Raw genomic sequence first — 19,519 nt, forward strand, 5'->3', positions numbered from 1 at the left:
CAGAATCGGCTTCAAATGATCCCCACCCGCCGCTCCCCAAGTGGTGCGAGCTCCCTGCCTCTACTCGCGCTCTGGTTGCCTCCTTTTGTTGCTTCCACTTGTCGGATTCTCGCTTGCTGCTTTCTTCGCATTGTTCCAATCTTCTTTGGCCAGCCAATCTGGTCTATTCCACCCATGCTTGACTGCTTTTTGCACTTCGGAACGCTTGTGCTTGCAGTATTCGCGCATTCGAACCTTCATCACGTCTTCATTGAAGCAGTCATCCCGTCTTGGAATGGGAAAATTGTCATGAAGCATGCTGATGACTCTGTCTTTTAAATCATTCGGTACTTCACTCCAAGTGTTTAGTATGTAGTGTCTAAACACATGAGAGAAAAGACTGCTCATTCGCAAAATCACCTTCTTGCCTTTATCATCCAAAATGATGCCGCCGCCGCTGAAGTCGACGGAGTAAGGCAAGCCCTCTCGCCACTGACGCGTGAACCTGGGTGTCCGTGCACGGGTCTCTAGCGACGTGTCGACGGGGGTACGGACGTCAGGTGTCTCCACTAGAGTGTAAGTCCCGAAGCGAGGAGTGTCCACTGGAGTGACTCCTGGAGGAGTAGCTAGTGGTGTGTAGCCACTTGGAACAGCACTCAGCCGCGCAAAACCTAGTGTCAATGGCGATGCCGTGGCTGGTGTCGGGGCGGGCAAAGAAGGGGAGGGTAAAGAGCCTCGTCGAACACGATGCGATGTCGAAGCATCGGCGGTGGCATCCCCACAACAACCACCACTGCCACCACTAGAGCACCGGTGCCTAGACGAGTGTGAAGATCGTCTCGTCGACACCGAAGCTTTAGAGTGCGCTAAATGCTCTGAAACAGAGGGAGATGCGGATGGAGTAGGAACGTACGATGGTGCGCCAGAGCGATGACACTCCACGTACCACTGTCTCTGCTGGGGTGACAAAGAAGAAAGAAACTCCTCATCATCCATACCTGCATTAAACACACGAACATTTAAACTTAATATTGAATGAATGGAGTAGAGCATACGTACCTGGAGTGGACGCAAAGACCATTAAATACAATGACGCAATGATGCAATGACGCATATAAATAGAAATGGACAAAAAGCCACTTGAACACAATATATATTATAAAACGGAGCAAAACTGTTCAAAACGTAGAATCATACAAGAATCCCAACTCTCTCTTTCTTTTTTGACGTAGAACTTGAAGGTGATTGTAGCTTTGGAATGTTCAAAGGCTAGAAGAAACAGAACGCGTTCTTCTTCTATTCAACTTGAGTGATGGAAGAGGCAAGTCGATAACTCAAAATTTTCAATCGAAAGAGAGAGAGAGAGAGAGAGAGAGAGAGAGAGAGAGAGAGAGAGAGAGCGCACAATCAAATCTTGCAGTCAAAAAACCAGGTGGTGGAGCTGCATGTGGCCATGGATTGCCCAAGATGTGAGCGCAAAATCAAAAGAGCGTTATACAACATGGAAGGTACTTAGAGAGCCAGAGTTTTTACAAAACGGAGCAAAATTGTTCAAATACAATATTTATGGCTTTAAGAGATCTCTCTCTCATCCTCGCATAGCTCAGCATAACTTCCTACATCTATATAGAGCTCTCCGTTTAAACAGATATACTCCGTTTCATTTTGTAGATCCTCTGCATGCACCCCATAGAGAGTAGCAGCTTGATGTTCGTCTGGCACCACCTCAATGGCTTCTGACTAAGCATCTTCTCCGATCTCCTCCATTGATGCTTCTATGATTGGCACATGGTAGCCCTCATACATCCGTGCACTACGAGGGGCTACCTCTATGACGTACCCCCAGTTTGATGCAGACCTTGTAGGATGAAATATCATCTGCCAGAGCCACATAACTTACATGAGAGCTTCCAAGCACATAAATTATAAAATGGGATGTTAACTATTTACATACTTGTTCACAATGGTCGGGTAGGACGAAAGTGTCTCTTAGGTCACTCCATTTCTTAGTTGAATCCACCTCAAGAAAACCGGACTCTTCTCTATGCGCAGTAGCGTTGCGATCCTCCGTGATTATCTTGAACCATTGCACGTCGAACAAGTCGACAAAGAATCCTCTATAATCGATCCTCAAAATCTCTTGTAGCGTGCCGAAGTAAGTGAGTTCCGCCACCACAGGATCTGCATCAGAGGACCACCGTCGACTACACTGTTCAAATTTTTCCATGATTCCACAATCTTGAGTAAAACGCTTTTTGTCGATCCGTTCCACCCTAAAATGTCGACCTTTACACCATGCTGCTGTGTATGACTCATACTACAACGAATAAAGATTATGAGTGTCCGTTCAAACGTCTAGAAAGTCACTAGTCGTACATTGCAAACTTACCTTGGTCGCACAACCCCGAGAGTACTCCCACTCTTCCTCAGTCACTTCTTCACCGCATTGTTGTGCGCTTTTCAATTGGTTGTGAAACCATCTTAAGCTCATGAATGTTGGTAGGCTCTCCAGACCCGTCGGATATGCATTGGAGGTCGTCTTTCCCGTCTCCACTCGATTCGTGTCCTTTGTCGCTCTTGCTTTGCATCCTCATATTGTGAAATCAACTTTTGCATCACTGGATTGTGAAGCATGCAAAATCGGTTGATTTTAGCCTCTAGATCTTCTGTCATCTTCTTCTCAACACCAAGATTGCACATGACAATCCCATGGTTTGCCATAGCGTGTCCCGGGCTTTATCAAATCCGTCTAGCCACTCTCCAATGTACACTAGGGACTCTGATACCAACCAACCTTCTACCATGCTACCCTCCAGACGTGCCTTCTGACGCACATATCCCTTAAGCATTTTCATGAAACGTACTAAAAAGAACATCCATCTGGAATGTACTGTGCCAGCTATTTCCACCTCATCAACTATGTGAACAAGAAGATGCACCTGAATGGTTAGCATGGTAGTAGGAAAATGTTTCTCAAACATGCACACAACCTCCGTAGCATTTAGTTTTGGCGAATGGTATGGAGTCTACGTTGATCTCCTTTTGTGAGATCCATTGCACCAACTTTGCAAGTTTGTAGATTGTGTTACGGACGTCAAGAGATAAACATCCCTCAATGGAAACCAGTAAAATAAACTGCAAAACACGTGCAGCAATGATATTGAAGTCCACACACGAATTTGTTACACAATTCCCACTATGATATATTCCACTATGAACATACCTGACACATTTTATGCCAGTCGTGTGACTTCAAACTGGTAAGCTTTCCTTCTTTAGTAAAACACGTTCGGAGCGAGTGCATTACACCAGTGGGGGTCCGCAAAGATCGAATGGTCTCTTTTACGTTGCGTTCTTGGGCTCCTGTGAAAATCCATGGTGCTTTAGGGAGTTTTATCGATCCATCGGTCGCTGTTTGCGGCCAATATTGCTCAATACGATCCACATTTCTAAGGTCAACCCTGGCTCCCAAAGTATCTTTCTTGCCGGTCAAATGGTCCCATAGTAGATTACCCACATTCTTGAATATCTGCATTGGATCGAGCAAGTGATTGATTATGAGTCAGGTCCAGTATGGTAACTTGTACCATAGAGATAGTCTCTTCATCCCTGGGGGCAATCCCTCATCACACATCTCCTTCTGCTCTAACCATGCTTGTGCAGACATCCTCATGGGCTCTCTTCCCAAAAAGCCGTCGCGTAACACATGATTCTCTGAAAGATACACTTGATGACCTTCGTAGATTTTCTTCTTCAATGAGGGCGCCCTACGTGCATTCAGTTTAGGTCCACATGTGACACATGCTCTGTATCCGTTTGTTTGAAGCCCTGCATGTATACACATGATAATAGATCAGCTTGAGAAAAACCAAGATTTACAGTGTTTGAGTGAGGAGTGTAAATCACCTGAGCATTCTGTTAGTCCGGGATAGTCATGCATGGTCCACATTAGAATGCCTCTGATCAAAGCATTTCGTCGACCTGTGTGTCGGCTCATATCCATCACTTCTATGCCAATCGACAATTGTTGTAGCTCTTCCAATAGTGGACGAAGATACACATCCATATTCTTCACTTTATATCGCCCCGTCACAATCAAGCTTAGCCATAGGTGCCCCTTCTTCGTAGTCAACCACAGGGGAGTGTTGTAGTTGACGATGACAACGGGCCATACACTGTAAGATGTTGATCTTTGACCAAATGGATTTATGACATCCATAGCCAGGCCTAAGCGCAAATTTCAAGATTCCCTGGCAAAATCCGACCATGTTCCATCTATATGTTTCTAGGCTACGCAATCTGCAAGAATCCGTAGCGCACCATCCGAAGATTCATTCTCCTCATGCCATGATGCTAGGGCGGCCATGGACTTACATTCGAAGAAATGCTTGATGCGAGGAAGCAGAGAAAAATTTCACAAAACCTTTTGCGGAATTTTTGTTCCATGGAGATCTACTCGATGTCTCTCGGAATCACATTTCGGACACTTCTCCATGTCTATGTATTCCCCTTTGAACAGAATGCAGTCATTAGGACAAGCGTGGATCGAATTGTAATCCAAATTTGCGCGAATATGCTATGAAGAAACGCGTCTTGTCCGTCGCACAGCATGCTTGCATTGATTACAAGGACATAAGATCCTTGTTGAGAGATAGGTGTTTCGGTTGGACGGCCCCACATCCTCGTCACTACTCATAATGAGGGTAAAAAATCTTATAACCTGGACAACAAATTTAATCTTCTATTGACCTTCTTCGTCTTATCTCTCTCTCTCTCTCTCTCTCTCTCTCTCTCTCTCTCTCTCTCTCTCTCTCTCTCTCTTTGTTCACACTGTAAACTACCTCACATTCTCTAGTCATGTCTAATCTCGCACACCTCGGTCTAGAGGTGCATGGAGATCAGAACCACCGGGTTATAATCTCGTCTTTATTGGTCAATGCCTATATTTGTGGGTACAAGAAATCTACACACCTACGTCTACATGATAGTGCATGTAATGGACAAAACCCCTTTGCCTCTTCTCTAGCTGTAGCATTTCACAGCATCTTAACATCTTTTCACAGTAGATCTTTTCACCGTTCGTCTAACTCTAATTTTTTTACTGTAATCTCGAAGGTAGACTCTAATATAAAAAATCAATCCAAAATCTTATCTTAAATCTAACCTAATTGAACATGTGGTGATTCGCTCCATTGAAGGGTAAAAGACATACCAATGGGGCTACTAGCTGTGTAGATGTGAATGGGCCTCACATATACAAATACTTCAATGCAAGAGTTTAATACTCTCACCTCTCCACCCCTCGATCCATGAACCAGGTGATGGGACAAAATCCTCCTCGAAGCTGGCCCAGCCACCACTCCCCAGGTGATGGGATAATCCCGTCTTGATGCAAACTCTTGCTGCGTCACTTTGTTGCCACCACCTGTCTGGATTGGTCGTCCTCTCCCCGATGCAGCATCACAATAAGATAATCCTTAGAGGCTTTATCCTGATCCCTCCAAGAGACCATGATAGACTACAATGTTTCAAAAAACCTGTTTACACAACTGTTGTATGCGGCCCATCACTTGCTTCCCCTCAGGGGTCATAATGGTCTCATCGGACATACGATTGATGAGGTAGGCGTATCACTTTGGCATGTCCCTCCCGTGAACTATAGCAACCCTTTCTGATAAATGCTCATCATCCAGGCCTCTAAGTGACCCCGACGCAGTGTTTGAGTCACTCCTAAGCATCTCGGACGTAGTGGCCGGGACACCACCCTCAAACGCATAGGCAGTATAATCCTTTGGTGTACTCAAAATAAACCTAAATCTAATCTAATCTAATTTAAATAAACCCAAATCTAAATCTAACCTTATCTTAAATGATAAAAAGAGGAAAATGGCATAACCTTTCTATCACCCAAGTGTGGTACATAGGTTATGCCATTTCCCTCTTCAATAACAGGTAAATAACGTAAATAAACCTAAATCTAATTTAATATAACGTAAATCTAAATCTAACCTAAATAAACCTAAATCTACTCTAATATAACTAAATCTAAATCTAACGTAAATAAACTTAAATCTAATCAAACGTAAACCTAACTAAAAGTAAACCTAAATCTAATCTAATTTAACTTAAATAAACCTAAATCTAATCTAACGTAACTCTACATCTAACCTAATCTTTAACGGCTTTTGGGATAGTTTCCTACGACGTTAAAACTCTCTTCTTCTCATGTATGTGTGTGTAGGTGTGTGTGTGCCAATAAAAAGAGAAAAATGGTATAACCTTTCTATCACCCAAGTGTGGTAGATGGGTTATGCCATTTCCCTCTTGAATAACAGGTCTTGAGTTCAACTCCTCATCGGCTAGATCTTTAAGGTCTCTTGATTTAGTTTCCTACGACGTTAAAATAAACTCTCTTCTTCTCGGGTGTGTGTGTATGTGCAGGTGTGTGTGCACGCCAATAAAAGGAGAAAAATGGTATAACTTTTCTATCACCCAAGTCTGATAGATTGGTTATGCCATTTCCCTCATGAATAATAGGTCTTGAATTCAACTCCTCGTCGACTAGATCTTTAAGGTCTCTTGGGATAGTTTCCTACGTTGTTAAGACTCTCTTCTTCTTCTTCTTCTTCTTCTTCTTCTCTCTCTCTCTCTCTCTCTCTCTCTCTCTCTCTCTTTTCCTCTCTCAATGTGTGTGTGCATTCTTTGTTTATGCATGTGCATTTTTGGTTTATGCATGCTCTCTCTCTCTCTCTCTCTCTCTCTCTCTCTCTCTCTCTCTCTCTCTCAAAAACACAATGTGTGTGTGTGTGTGTGAGAGAGAGAGAGAAAGAGGGGAAGGGAACATGAGAGGAGAGGGAAGGAGCATACGTGGCTCTCCTTCCTCTCCTCGTGTGTGTGTGTGTGTGTGTGTGTGTGTGTGTGTGTGTGTGTGTGGAGAAGAAAAAGAGAGAGAAGGAGCACGTGCGTTACCTTCGCTTACTTGAGCGCGCGTCGAAAACACAGATCTGAGATCTGACTTTTCGAACGCTTTCGGTTATTTTTTTACCCCTGATGGCGTCGCTATATGCGTCGCTAAGTTACTTATAATTTAAGGACGTGCATAGCAACGCCTATAGCGACGCCGTGGATTTTCACATTTGAGCGTCGCACTGCGAGCGTTGCTAATATTAAGTACCTCTTGTAGTGTAATATAGCGACAATAATATGGAAATAGTTAAGTTGTATCATAGTTGTATGATGCTATTAAACTGTGATAGTTATACTTATACCAGTAATATAGTGATAATAATAATATCAATGCCTATCCCAATGCTAGTGATAAAATTTACAAAGTGCTACTCCATTGCTATAACATAATATCATTGTTAACATTATTACCTAATCTACATTCAATAACAACACGAACACCTATGGCATAATTTTATTGCTAACAGTATCCGTTGTCGTGCGATGGCACGTTCATAATGTGAAATTAAAGTATCTACCTTACTCTTAATGTTTATGATGTGTGGGACAAAATGGTACAATGTACATAGTGTGATATATGCGAAAATGAATGCCACGGTTGCAGCCGTGTACATACCTTGCCGGGCGGTCGAGGCCCTACACGTGGCACCATGGAATGTTTTTTCACATAAATATATGCCTAATTTGCTTTGGAAATGTACAAATGTCAAGTGTTTCGAAGTGGCACGCTCGTTTTGCCTAGAAAGTTCAATGCGGGCAATCTCGGCCAAAAATAACAGGTTTCGTGCGTTGGCGTGAAAGACATATCCAAAGTGCTTACCAAGTGGGAAAATGAGTTTCAACATGAAATTTGAGCCCAATGGGATTTTTATACAATCTCAGGGATTTTTTCCAGCTCGTTTGGGCTTTTTACGGACAAAAAATGACATTTTTGGGCTAAAAATGGCCAAAAAATGATCAAAAAATAGCCTAAAAAATGCTCAAAATAGCTCAAAATTCCACATCAATGACGCTGGCGTTATTGCTCAAGCTGGGCACATGAGCAAGGAGATACAACCATTCCTTTATAGGGTGCTAGTGCAGTCCCGTGCTGCTTCCACTACATGGTTGAGACTGTGAGGCCTCCAATAAGGGTTTCCCCTCCTCAAATAACTACTTGGGCTTCTCCAATGAAGTACTGAAGCTTCCATGAAATGGTCATGACGAAGAATCAAAGCGTAAATTTAGGTTTTTTAACTGGTCGAATGAGCACTGCATCTGTGCAATTGGGAGTGAGGTTACACCTAATCTTCACACACACAAGAGTTTTGAGTTAGTATTGGTTCGTTTTCAAAGTGGAGCTTTCATGGCTGGAGTTTCGTTCTTTTTTAGTGTGTTTTTGTCTTCAAATCGTCTACGCCTTGCTTAATTTTTCTACGAATCCTCACAATCAGAGGCTCGACGCTTTCCTAGTCGCACTGCGCACTTCTTGACACATTTTTTGGTGAACCCGATGCGAAGTAGGCTAGGGTGAGGGTTCAAAATCTTCATTGAATGTCTCAAAAGAAAGGTTTAAAGCTATGGAGAAACAAGAGCAACAGGGGGTTCGGTTTGATCCAGTCACAATGCAAATATTTCAAGCTTTTGCAGTGTTTATGCAGCAGCAACAAGCTGCAGAAAGGAGGGAGCTTTCCTCAACCAAAGTGCTTCAATCTGTGGTGAAGAAATTGGAAAAAATTAAAGGTAAAGATGTAACAAAGTATCTTTGCGGGTATGTAAAGGAGATGGAGCTTCATCAAGTGCCCGAAGCAGAGATGGTGCAAAGTTTTGAACTTGTTGTGGTTCCCGAGATCAGAGAGCATGCAAGGGGAATTAGAAATGAGCATGGGGCAACTTGGGAAGCATTCAAATTAGCCTTCAAGGAAGAGTATTTCATGGAGGACTCCGAAAGGGTAACAAAGAGGACTTTCTTAGAGTGGGTAGTTCGGCCAAAAGGGGGGCTCTCGCGTACCGAACTGCTAAGGGAATTCGAACGTCATTATGATCAACTTTCAAGAACTGAAAAGGCTACTCTAAACTTAGAGAAGATAGAGCTCTTTTTGCAAGCCACATGTAAAGAGATTCAAGAGAAGTTAGAGCTACTACTTGAGGATAAGGATGCGGAACAGGGTTTGAAGACTGATTGGAATGAGGTCGAAGATGCCATTTCACTTCTAGCTAAGCGACAACGACGAAGAGACAACATGATAGTCAACCCTACTCAATCCCCAAGTGTTCCCGAGAGTCCTATAAAGCCTGTGATTGCGGTTCCAAAGAGTGACAAATCCATCCTAGATGATATTGTCAAAATAATGCAAGAGCTCAAGTTAAAGCTTACAAGGCTAGAAGAAAAGGGACAACCATCAAGTCAATCTACAAGGCAACGACCGCAAACCAGAGAAGGCTTTGTCAATAGATGCATATGGTGTGATAGTACTGACCATGGAAGGAGGGATTGTGAAAGTTTTAAAGACGCTTTGACAAAGGAGCTTGTTTTCTTTAAAGATGGAAAAATTCACTTAAGTGAAACAGGTAAGCTCTTGGGAACAAATTCTGGCAAAGGAGGGATGAAGAAACTAGTTGAGGACATGGCTACTAGCTATGCCATCTCAATGGTTGAGGCAGCCACCTATGGGTTGAAGGTGGGTCCTATTAAGAAAAACGTATCAGTCAAGGTTGGAGAAGAGGAATCTAATGGTATTGGAGAGCTATGGCCATGCGCTATAGAGTCTGCTATGAAGGGTAAAATGACTACAGAGGTTTTACACGAAGCTAGAGATTGCATTTGGCTTGAAACAGGTTGGAATGACCCTGTGGACTCTTTGTCAGTGCATGCATATATTGCCAAATGTTAAGCAAATGAGGCCATTGTTGAAGAGAAACGTAGGCGCGAGAATGGGGATGAAGGGCCTTCAAAGCGGGCAACGAGGAGTGGAGGTAGAAAACACAGTGCCTCCTAGATCACCTTCCCCACAACAGATGCGTGTCCCCGAAGTGACTATGCAAGAGGCCTCTAAAGACAAGAAGAAGGATGCAACAAAACCGAAAGCAAAGGGTCCAGCCTACAAACTCCAATCCAATATAGAGGTAGCAACAAATCTCAAAAAGGTTTTGGAAGAGAGGATTCTAAACAGTATGGTGGAATTTACCTTGGGTGAGGTCCTTGGTATAGCAAAGCGGGAATTCCACGAAGAAATAATTGATATCATAAAGAGGAAGCGGCAGTCTCTTACTGAATCTATCCATGTAAGAAGAGACTTTAAATGCACAGGGTGTACACGTCTATGGCAAACAAGGTGATAAAACTATTGTTGGATGCTACAAGTCTAGGGGAGGAGTAAAACACGTTCGCTTCTTGGATGATGAAGATGAAGTGGAGACCACTCACAAGAGCTACTACTTGAATAGTCACTGGGCAAGAGCAACTACTGAGACGCTGGTAAAAGTGGGAGACTTAGAAGAGCCATACATTGCATTGATAGATCATGGGTCGGAAATTAACCTCATGTCAAAGAATCTTTATCAAAAAGGAAAATGGCCAATTGATATAAATCATGGATGGATGATTCGTGTAGAAAACAACTCATCAGGGGAGCTGTACGGAGCTTGTCCAAATGTAAAGGTGACTATTGGGGATGTGAAAGATGACCAGAATTTCTTTGTACAGGAGATGTCTACATATCCTCTTATCCTTGGACAGCCATACATCACAGCTACTCGCATGGCAACCAAGGTGATGGATGATGGGTCAGCTTATGCAAGAAAAAGGAGCAGGGATGGGAAGCGTGCAGTACAATTCCTTACTGTTTGTGTGGACCATGAAAGGAACCGTGAAAGTCTTAGAGAGCAACCCTTGCCAAAAACAAACAAAGAATTTAAGGACTACAGGGATATGAGGGGTTTTGGCCATGTACCATTGTAGAGCAGGATTGCAGTGGTACAAGAAGAGAAAGGTTCTCGTATGATGTATATGCAAAGGAAACATTTTCTACAGATTTTGTAGGATTATCAGACTATGGATCTATTGCTTTTACAGAGTGTGAGGACTTAAAGCGGGGTGAACGACAACATGTAAATAGTGTACAAAGACGTCAAAAGATGAATGGTTTGCTAGAAGATGAAGAATGCATTGTAGGTGTGTTTGATGAGTGTTCTTTTGTGGATAGTATGCAAGTTTAGAGTCTTTAGTGGATTTCAATTTGCATATGGGAAGTGAGGTCGTGAAAGTATGCTCAATAGAAATGTACAAAGTCATTGAGGATTTCAAAAATTCTCAAAGTGTTGATGCACGAGTGGAGACCAAGTATATGTCTGTGGCAAAGAAAGTGAGACCAGTGGCATTACCTCTACCAAAGGGCTGTACAGATAAGATGGAACAATCTGCTTTGCAACCTAGCCTTCGTGACCCAAGCAAGATTGGACACAAGTTCACACAGGATTCTTTGAAGGAGTTACAGGTTGGTTGCAAGGAAAGTTTGACAAAAGCTGAAAAGATATGCTTTGAAGACATGCTTGCCAAACACCGAAAAGCTTTTGCATTTGAGCCTTATGAGATAGGGTGTGTTGATCCATCCATTGTTGCTCCTATGGTGATCTTCACTATCCCTCATGTACCTTGGAACTTGAGGCCTACTCCTGTTCCAAAGGCTCATTTGCCAAAACTCATTTAGTTGCTTAATGAAAAGATCAAGATGGGTATCTTGGAGCCTTCTTGTGCTCCATATTCAAACTGGTGGTTCACTGTTCCGAAGAAAAATGGTTCTTTATGCTTTATTCAGGATATGCAACCTGTAAATAAGGTGACAATCAGAAATGTGGGTATAGGGCCAATTGTCGATGAGTTTGCACAGGCATTTCCAGGAAGGGCAATATATTCTATGGGAGATTTGTACTCAAGGTATGATCAGTTCCAACTAGCAATGGAAAGCAGGGACCTGACTACCATGACAACACCCTTGGGTTTAGTAAGGATGTGCACCTTACCTCAGGGGGCAATGAATTCAGTTGCACACATGATGAATGGTATGAACAAAGTCCTACGTGACTTCATACCGCAAACTACAATGCCTTTCCTTGATGATGTGCCAATCAAAGGATGTGATGTAAGTGATAAAGATGTGGCTCTAGACTCGAGGGGGTGCCGAAAGTATGTGGCAAACCATATCAATGATTGTGATAATATCTTGTCAAGGTTGGAAGAGGTGAACCTTACCTTGTCTGGCCAAAAGTCAATGTTTGGTGTGAATGAAGTTCTTATTGTGGGACATATGTGCGGGCCATATGGTAGAAGGCCTTGTCCTGCAAAGATTGATGTAATCTAGAGAATGAAAGAGAAATGTATAAATGTCACTAAGGTTCGAAGGTTCTTGGGTGCATGCGTGTTTTATGTTATTTGGATTCCACATTATGTACATGTAGCAGAGTCTTTGTATCAGCTTTTGAGAAAGAGCCAAACGTTTCAATGGGAAGAAGTGCATACACATGCCATGAGGAAATTAAAGAAGTTGCTGCTTATGTCTCCAACTTTGAGGAAAGCAAACTATGAAGGTGGAAGATATGTAATTGTAACAGTGGATACTAGCCCCACAGGAATTGGATGGGCGATTGGGCAAGATGATGATGATGGCAAGCGATATGTGGTGAGGTTTGGAGCAAAAGTACTAAGTGCGCCTCGTCAACGCAAATATCCACAGGTAAAAAGAGAGTTATGGGGAGTAGTCACACAGTTTTGAAATGTGACAAAGAGTATTTGATAGGAGAAAATATAATAGTGGAGACTGATTGTCTACCCCTTCTTGGAATGATAACAAGTTGCTCAACTCCCGACATTTCTATGTCGAGATGGATTGCCTACATAAAGTCCTTGAATCCAGAATTTAAGCATATTGCAGAAAAAGATAATTCAATTGCAGATATGCTTTCAAGAGCAAGGTATGAAAAAGAAGAAGACATGGTTGTCGAGGGCGATGATGTAGGCACACAATTCTATAGTATCTCTCATGCCAACGGCGATCATGTTTGTTTGTCAAATGCGCTTGAGTCATTTACAGAGGACCTATATCAAGGTGACTGGTTGCTCATTGGACGCTATCTGAGCACTTTGACAAGGCAAGAAGGGGTGACTGATCAAGAGTTCAAAAGAATACGGAGAAAGGCCTATGGATACTTTTTGAAAGATGGGTACTTATGGAAGCGTCCAAAACAAAGAAATGGAATGCCAATGAAAGCCGTGAATGATAAGGACGCTCAAAATGAGCTTATGAAAAAGTTTCATGAGAGTCTTTATGCTGAACATAGAGGTGTATGGGCCACCTTTACTAAAATGAAAGAGAGGTATTGGTGGAAAGGTATGTATAAAGATGTATCTCACTTTGTGGAGTCCTGTGAAACCTGTCAAATGTATTCAAATGTATGTCATCATGATGGGTTGCACCCTAGTTACCCATTGGCCATGCATTACAAGTGGGTAGTAGATCTGGTTACGATGCCATTGGGCTTATGGCAAATGAGATACATAGTGCTTGCACGAGAAGACTTAACCAATCAAGTTGAAGGTCATGCTCTAAGAACAAAAAGCACAGAAAGGGTATGTAAGTTCGTCTTGGATGATGTAATTAGCCGTTATGGTTGTGTTGGGAAAATAACAGCAAACAGGGGTGAGTTGGATGCTAACAAAGCAAGGGAGTTTTTCTCTAGGTTGGGCATTAAACTTGCTCTCACTACTGCATATAATCCTGAGGGAAATGGTAAATCGGAGCGTGGGCATCCTCCTATCATTAAAGCTTTAGCTAAGGCCTGCAAAGGTAAAATGGGAGAGTGGCCTAAGTTGTTGCCTTATGCTTTATGGGCTGATCGTACAACTCATAGCTCGGTTACTGGTTATATGCCTTTTGAGTTGATGTATGGTCAGAAACCTATAATGCCAATTGAGGATGTAATGCCCACATGGAATGTATTGCCTTAGGAAGATGGAATGAGTAGGGAAGACCTTCTTGCTTTGCGCATACAACAGTTACAAAGAAGGCCCCAAGAGATTGAGATTGCAGTAGCACGATTGAAAGATGCAAGGTTAAAGAATAAGGACAGGTTCAACAAGAGGCATAGGCTCAGACCTAAAGCTATTGAGGAAGGTGATTGGGTGTTGGTGTATGACAGTAGTTTTGAAAACCAACATTCAACAATAAGAAAGCTTTCAAAGAGATGGTTTGGTCCTTATGTGGTTCAACATGTACATGGGAATGGGACTTATACCTTGCATGAATTAGATGGGACAAAAATGAAGATTCCCATTGCAGGGAAAAGAATCAAGTTATTCAAAAGAAGAGGTGATACAGATCCCTTTGATTCACAGGAAGGTCAAAATGAAGGCTCTGATGAAAATGGTATGGATGTGAATGAAGAACAAGAGGATGATGCGTTAGATTTTGTTGCAAGCGATGATGAAATCGACATGTATGTTGACTTAAATGAAGATTGAACCTGCAAAAGATATCTGTGGCACATGCCGGAGGATGGGCAGGTTTAGAGGGGGTGGATGTCGTGCCATGGCAAGTTCATAATGTGAAATTAAAGTATCTACCTCACTCTTAATATTTATGATGTGTGGGACCAAATGCTACAATGTACATAGTGTGATATATGCGAAAATGAATGCCACGGTTGCAGCCGTGTACATACCTTGCCGGGCGGACGAGGCCCTACACGTGGCACCATGGAATGCTTTTTCACATAAATATATGCGTAATTTGCTTTGGGAATGTACAAATGTCAAGTGTTTCGAAGTGGCACGCTCGTTTTGCCTAGAAAGTTCAATGCGGGCAATCTCGACCAAAAATAGCAGGTTTCGTGGGCTGGCGTGAAAGACGTATACAAAGTGCTTACCAAGTGGGAAAATGAGGTTCAACATGAAATTTGAGCCCAATGGGATTTTTCCACAATTTTAGGGATTTTTCCCAGTTCGTTTGGGCTTTTTAAGGACAATTTTTAAGGACAAAAAGTGACATTTTTGGGCTAAAAATGGTAAAAAATACCCTTAAAAATACTCAAAATAGCTCAAAATGCCACATGAACGACGCTGGTGTTATTGCTCAAGCTGTGTGGGAATTTTTTAGAGCCAAGAATGAGCTCATTTGGGCACATGAGCAAGGAGATACGGCCATTCCTTTACAGGGTGCTAGTACAGTCCCGTGTTGCTTCCACTACATGGTTGAGGCTGTGAGGCCTCCAATTAGGGTTTCCCCTCCTCAAATAACTACTTGGGTTTCTCCAATGAAGTACTGAAGCTTCCATGAAATGGTCACGACGAAGAATCGAAGCATAAATTTAGGGTTTTTAACAGGTCGAATGAGCACTGCATTTGTGCAATTGGGAGTGAGGTTACACCTAGTCTTCACACACACAAAAGTTTTGAGTTAGTATTGGTTCTTTTTCAAAGTGGAGCTTTCATAGCTGGAGTTTCGTTCTTTTTTAGTGTGTTTTTGGCTTCAAATCGTCTACGCCTTGCTTAATTTTGCTACGAATCCTCACAATCAGAGGCCCGGCGCTTTCCTAGTCGCACTGCCCACTTCTTGACACCGTATTCATGTTCATCAATAACAATGCTAGCAGTAATGTGGTTTGGACAGTATAGTGATGCAATAAAATTCCAACATTGTTTAGACTATGTAGTGATGCAATAAGCTTCCAACAGAACATAAAAAGCCTTTAGGGGTTCAACAAGGGTAATGTCATTTTCTAGGACATGTTCTATGCCTAGGTGCGGAAATAACAAAGATCTAACCCCCTTAGACCTTGAGGGGCTTCTATATCATTGGCATTGGCCAAAAGGTTAAATGACTAAGGGAGGAATTTGATGGGTTCCCTACTTCAAGCTAGGGCTCTTGCTTGAGGTAACCATATGAGCATGGATAATCTTAAGAATCAATAATGTGATCAAGCATGGAATAATACTTTGATCATGTTCCTACAAAACGGTAAGGCTAGGGCTCTTGCTTGATTGAGGTAACCATAGAAGCATGGATAATCTTAAGAATCAATAGGTAATGTGATGAAGCATGGATCAATACTTTGATCATGTTCCTACAAAATGGTAAGGAATAATTCGTTTGCAATGTCATCATCTTGTCAATTCTCATCTCTTTCAGAACGTATCCAAGTTCGAACACCAAGAGTCCAGCTGCGTGTCAGTGAATGGATGCAGTACTAGCCTACCTGCACCGAAAGCATAGAATCGAATGGTTTCATTGCGCAATCATATGAGCTTTTTGATTGAGAGCGAAGTGAGGATGTGAAACTAGCCACTTGAGCTAGACATGCTGCACCATCATCTTAGGGCCCCCTCTCTCTCTCTCTCTCTCTCTCTCTCTCTCTCACACACACACACACACACACACACAGGTGTGCCGTGACATAGTGGGTGTTGTTACAAAGTGGGGATCGGGATGCTCCTTTCCGCGATGGATCAAAAGGAAACCTGCAAAAGCGTTTTGGTGATTCCACACACATGATCATGGACAGCTTGGTCTCCAGCCTCTGCTCATTCATGGGTGTCCTTGCCCTTGTGCAGACATTTCTGCCTGTCAGTTTACGGCGATGGCTGGACCGCGGCTTAGAGAAGCTGTGGGACAAGCTTTTCCATTCAGCAGACCCACATGTCCTGGTAGAGGTAGAGGAGAGGGCCGGTCCCAGTCGCAACGTCTACAACCTGTTTTACAGGCAATCGGGAGTCTACCTCAGCTCTCTACGCTCCGCAATAGATTCGCATATGCGGCTCAAGGTGTTTCGATCCAATGAGGATAGCAGCATCACTTTCAGCTTGCCTGATAAAGAGACCCTTGAGGATAGCTTCGGTGGGGCACGCGTATGGTGGACTCATACCTGCAGAGAAAAGGAAGGGGGAGGTGGTGGCAACCATATTATGTCTGGTGATGAAAAGAGAAGCTTCATTCTCAAATTTCTCAAGCCAGATAGAAGCATCATCATTCCTGGTTACTTGGACCACATCTCCAAGCTCGCTTCCGAGATCGAACATCGCAACGCACACCGCCACCTATACACCAACAACTTCCGTGGGTGGGAAGAAATCCCTTTCAACCATCCCTCCACATTCAACACTCTCGCCCTCCCCACCGACCTTGCCAACCGCATCAAAGCTGACCTCGATGCGTATGCTAATGGTGAAGAATTTTACCATCGTAATGGGCGTGCTTGGAAACGCGGATACCTCCTCTATGGCCCTCCTGGCACAGGCAAGTCGAGCATGATCGCTGCCATTGCAAATTATCTTCAATTCGACATCTATGATCTTGAGCTCAGCAAGGTTTTGGACAATGGAGAGCTCAAATCTCTTCTCATGCAAACTGCACGCAAATCTATAATTGTCATTGAGGACATCGATTGCACGGTGCAGCTTCCTGACCGCACGGATTCATCAACAAATAGTGCGGTCGAGAATGATGCAAAACTCAATCCAGAAGCCAATCCAGCCCTAATACACGCAAGCAGTAGGCTTACGCTTTCGGGGCTCCTCAATTTCACTGATGGATTATGGTCATGTTGTGGAGAAGAGAGGATCTTCATTTTCACCACCAATCATAAGGATAGGCTTGACCCTGCCCTCTTGCGGCCAGGGCGCATGGACATGCACATATTGCTCTCATATTGTACATTTGAAGCCTTCAAGAAGTTGGCATCAAGCTACCTAGGCATTGAGGATCATGAGCTCTACGCAGAGGTCAACAACCTCATGACGCATACGCCTCACCAAATCACTCCGGCAGCCATGGCCGAGATCCTGATCAGCAATCAAAGTGACGCGGATGCAGCATTGAAGCATGTCATGAATGCTTTGATCACATTAGGTAAGCCAAGCATAATTAAGTCTGGAGTCGATCAGGTGGCAAATGGGAATGAAAAATGCAATGGAGGAATCCTGCAAAGCGGGGTGATTAAGAGGTCGAAGTCTCGGCGGAAACGCTGCACTCTCTTGATTCTTGAGAGCATGAGGAGCTGCAAGGTGCAGGTGGATTAGTAGGCAACAAGCATACAGACGGTGTGTGCTTTTGTAAATATGAAAACACACAAATGGGTTGGCAGCTTACAATTTTCGAGTGAAGAGGAGTTCCCTGACTCTTCTCAGCAAACATGTATATATTGGATGTAACCTGCAACAGGGTTAACCATATATGCTAATAATTCTGACTTATTTTGCATCCTTCATTTTTGGGGTGAAAGTGTGAGTCGAGAGCTCGGGTCTCACGCGGTACTTCCATTGCTGCAATATGCCTTCTTGGCCATGCTACTTGACAATCATCGCAATAAAAACTCTGGCTTCATTAATCGAGACATCATTAATCTTTGCTAGCGTGCCCAAAGCTCTTGATCAGCATATACAGTGTAATGAACTTTAGAAAGTGAGCCTGTAGCATTTGATAAAGTGAATTGCCCAATGTGATCCCCCATATTTATTTTGGCTTTAGGTATTTATTTCACTTATCTATCAAAGTCCGGTAGGGCAATTTACTAAGGTGAGTATATATAGCACCCATTGCTCCCATTGTATCATATATCAGTTATTCATTGCCAAGGCTGGTTGATTCTTCATTTTTGGGGTGAAAGTGTGAGTCGAGAGCTCGGGTCTCACGTACTTCCATTGCTACAATATGCCTTCTTGGCCATGCTACTTGACAATCATCGCAATAAAAACTCTAGCTTCATTAATCGAGACATCATTAATCTTTGCTAGTGTGCCCAAAGCTCTTGATCAGCATATACAGTGTAATGAACTTTAGAAAGTGAGCCTGTAGCATTTGATAAAGTGAATTGCCCAATGTGATCCCCCATATTTATTTTGGCTTTAGGTATTTATTTCACTTATCTATCAAAGTCCGGTAGGGCAATTTACTAAGGTGAGTATATATAGCACCCATTGCTCCCATTGTATCATATATCAGTTATTCATTGCCAAGGCTGGTTGATTCTTCATTTTTGGGGTGAAAGTGTGAGTCGAGAGCTCGGGTCTCACGTACTTCCATTGCTACAATATGCCTTCTTGGCCATGCTACTTGACAATCATCGCAATAAAAACTCTGGCTTCATTAATCGAGACATCATTAATCTTTGCTAGTGTGCCCAAAGCTCTTGATGAGCATATACAGTGTAATGAACTTTAGAAAGTGAGCCTGTAGCATTTGATAAAGTGAATTGCCCAATGTGATCCCCCATATTTATTTTGGCTTTAGGTATTTATTTCACTTATCTATCAAAGTCCGGTAGGGCAATTTACTAAGGTGAGTATATATAGCACCCATTGCTCCCATTGTATCATATATCAGTTATTCATTGCCAAGGCTGGTTGATTCTTCATTTTTGGGGTGAAAGTGTGAGTCGAGAGCTCGGGTCTCACGTACTTCCATTGCTGCAATATGCCTTCTTGGCCATGCTACTTGACAATCATCGCAATAAAAACTATGGCTTCATTAATCGAGACATCATTAATCTTTGCTAGTGTGCCCAAAGCTCTTGATGAGCATATACAGTGTAATGAACTTTAGAAAGT

The 19,519-nt window shown here is 42.9% G+C and overlaps 1 pseudogene; it reads left to right on the forward strand.

Annotated features, from left to right (window-relative positions):
* Window positions 1–16,398: 16,398 nt before the first annotated feature.
* LOC147447116 (AAA-ATPase At4g25835 pseudogene) lies at window positions 16,399–18,319 on the forward strand (annotated as a pseudogene).
* Window positions 18,320–19,519: the final 1,200 nt, after the last annotated feature.

Source organism: Adiantum capillus-veneris, chromosome 11 (genome assembly GCF_014529385.1).
Source record: "Adiantum capillus-veneris isolate H3 chromosome 11, ASM1452938v2, whole genome shotgun sequence".
NCBI classification, from domain to species: Eukaryota; Viridiplantae; Streptophyta; class Polypodiopsida; order Polypodiales; family Pteridaceae; genus Adiantum; species Adiantum capillus-veneris.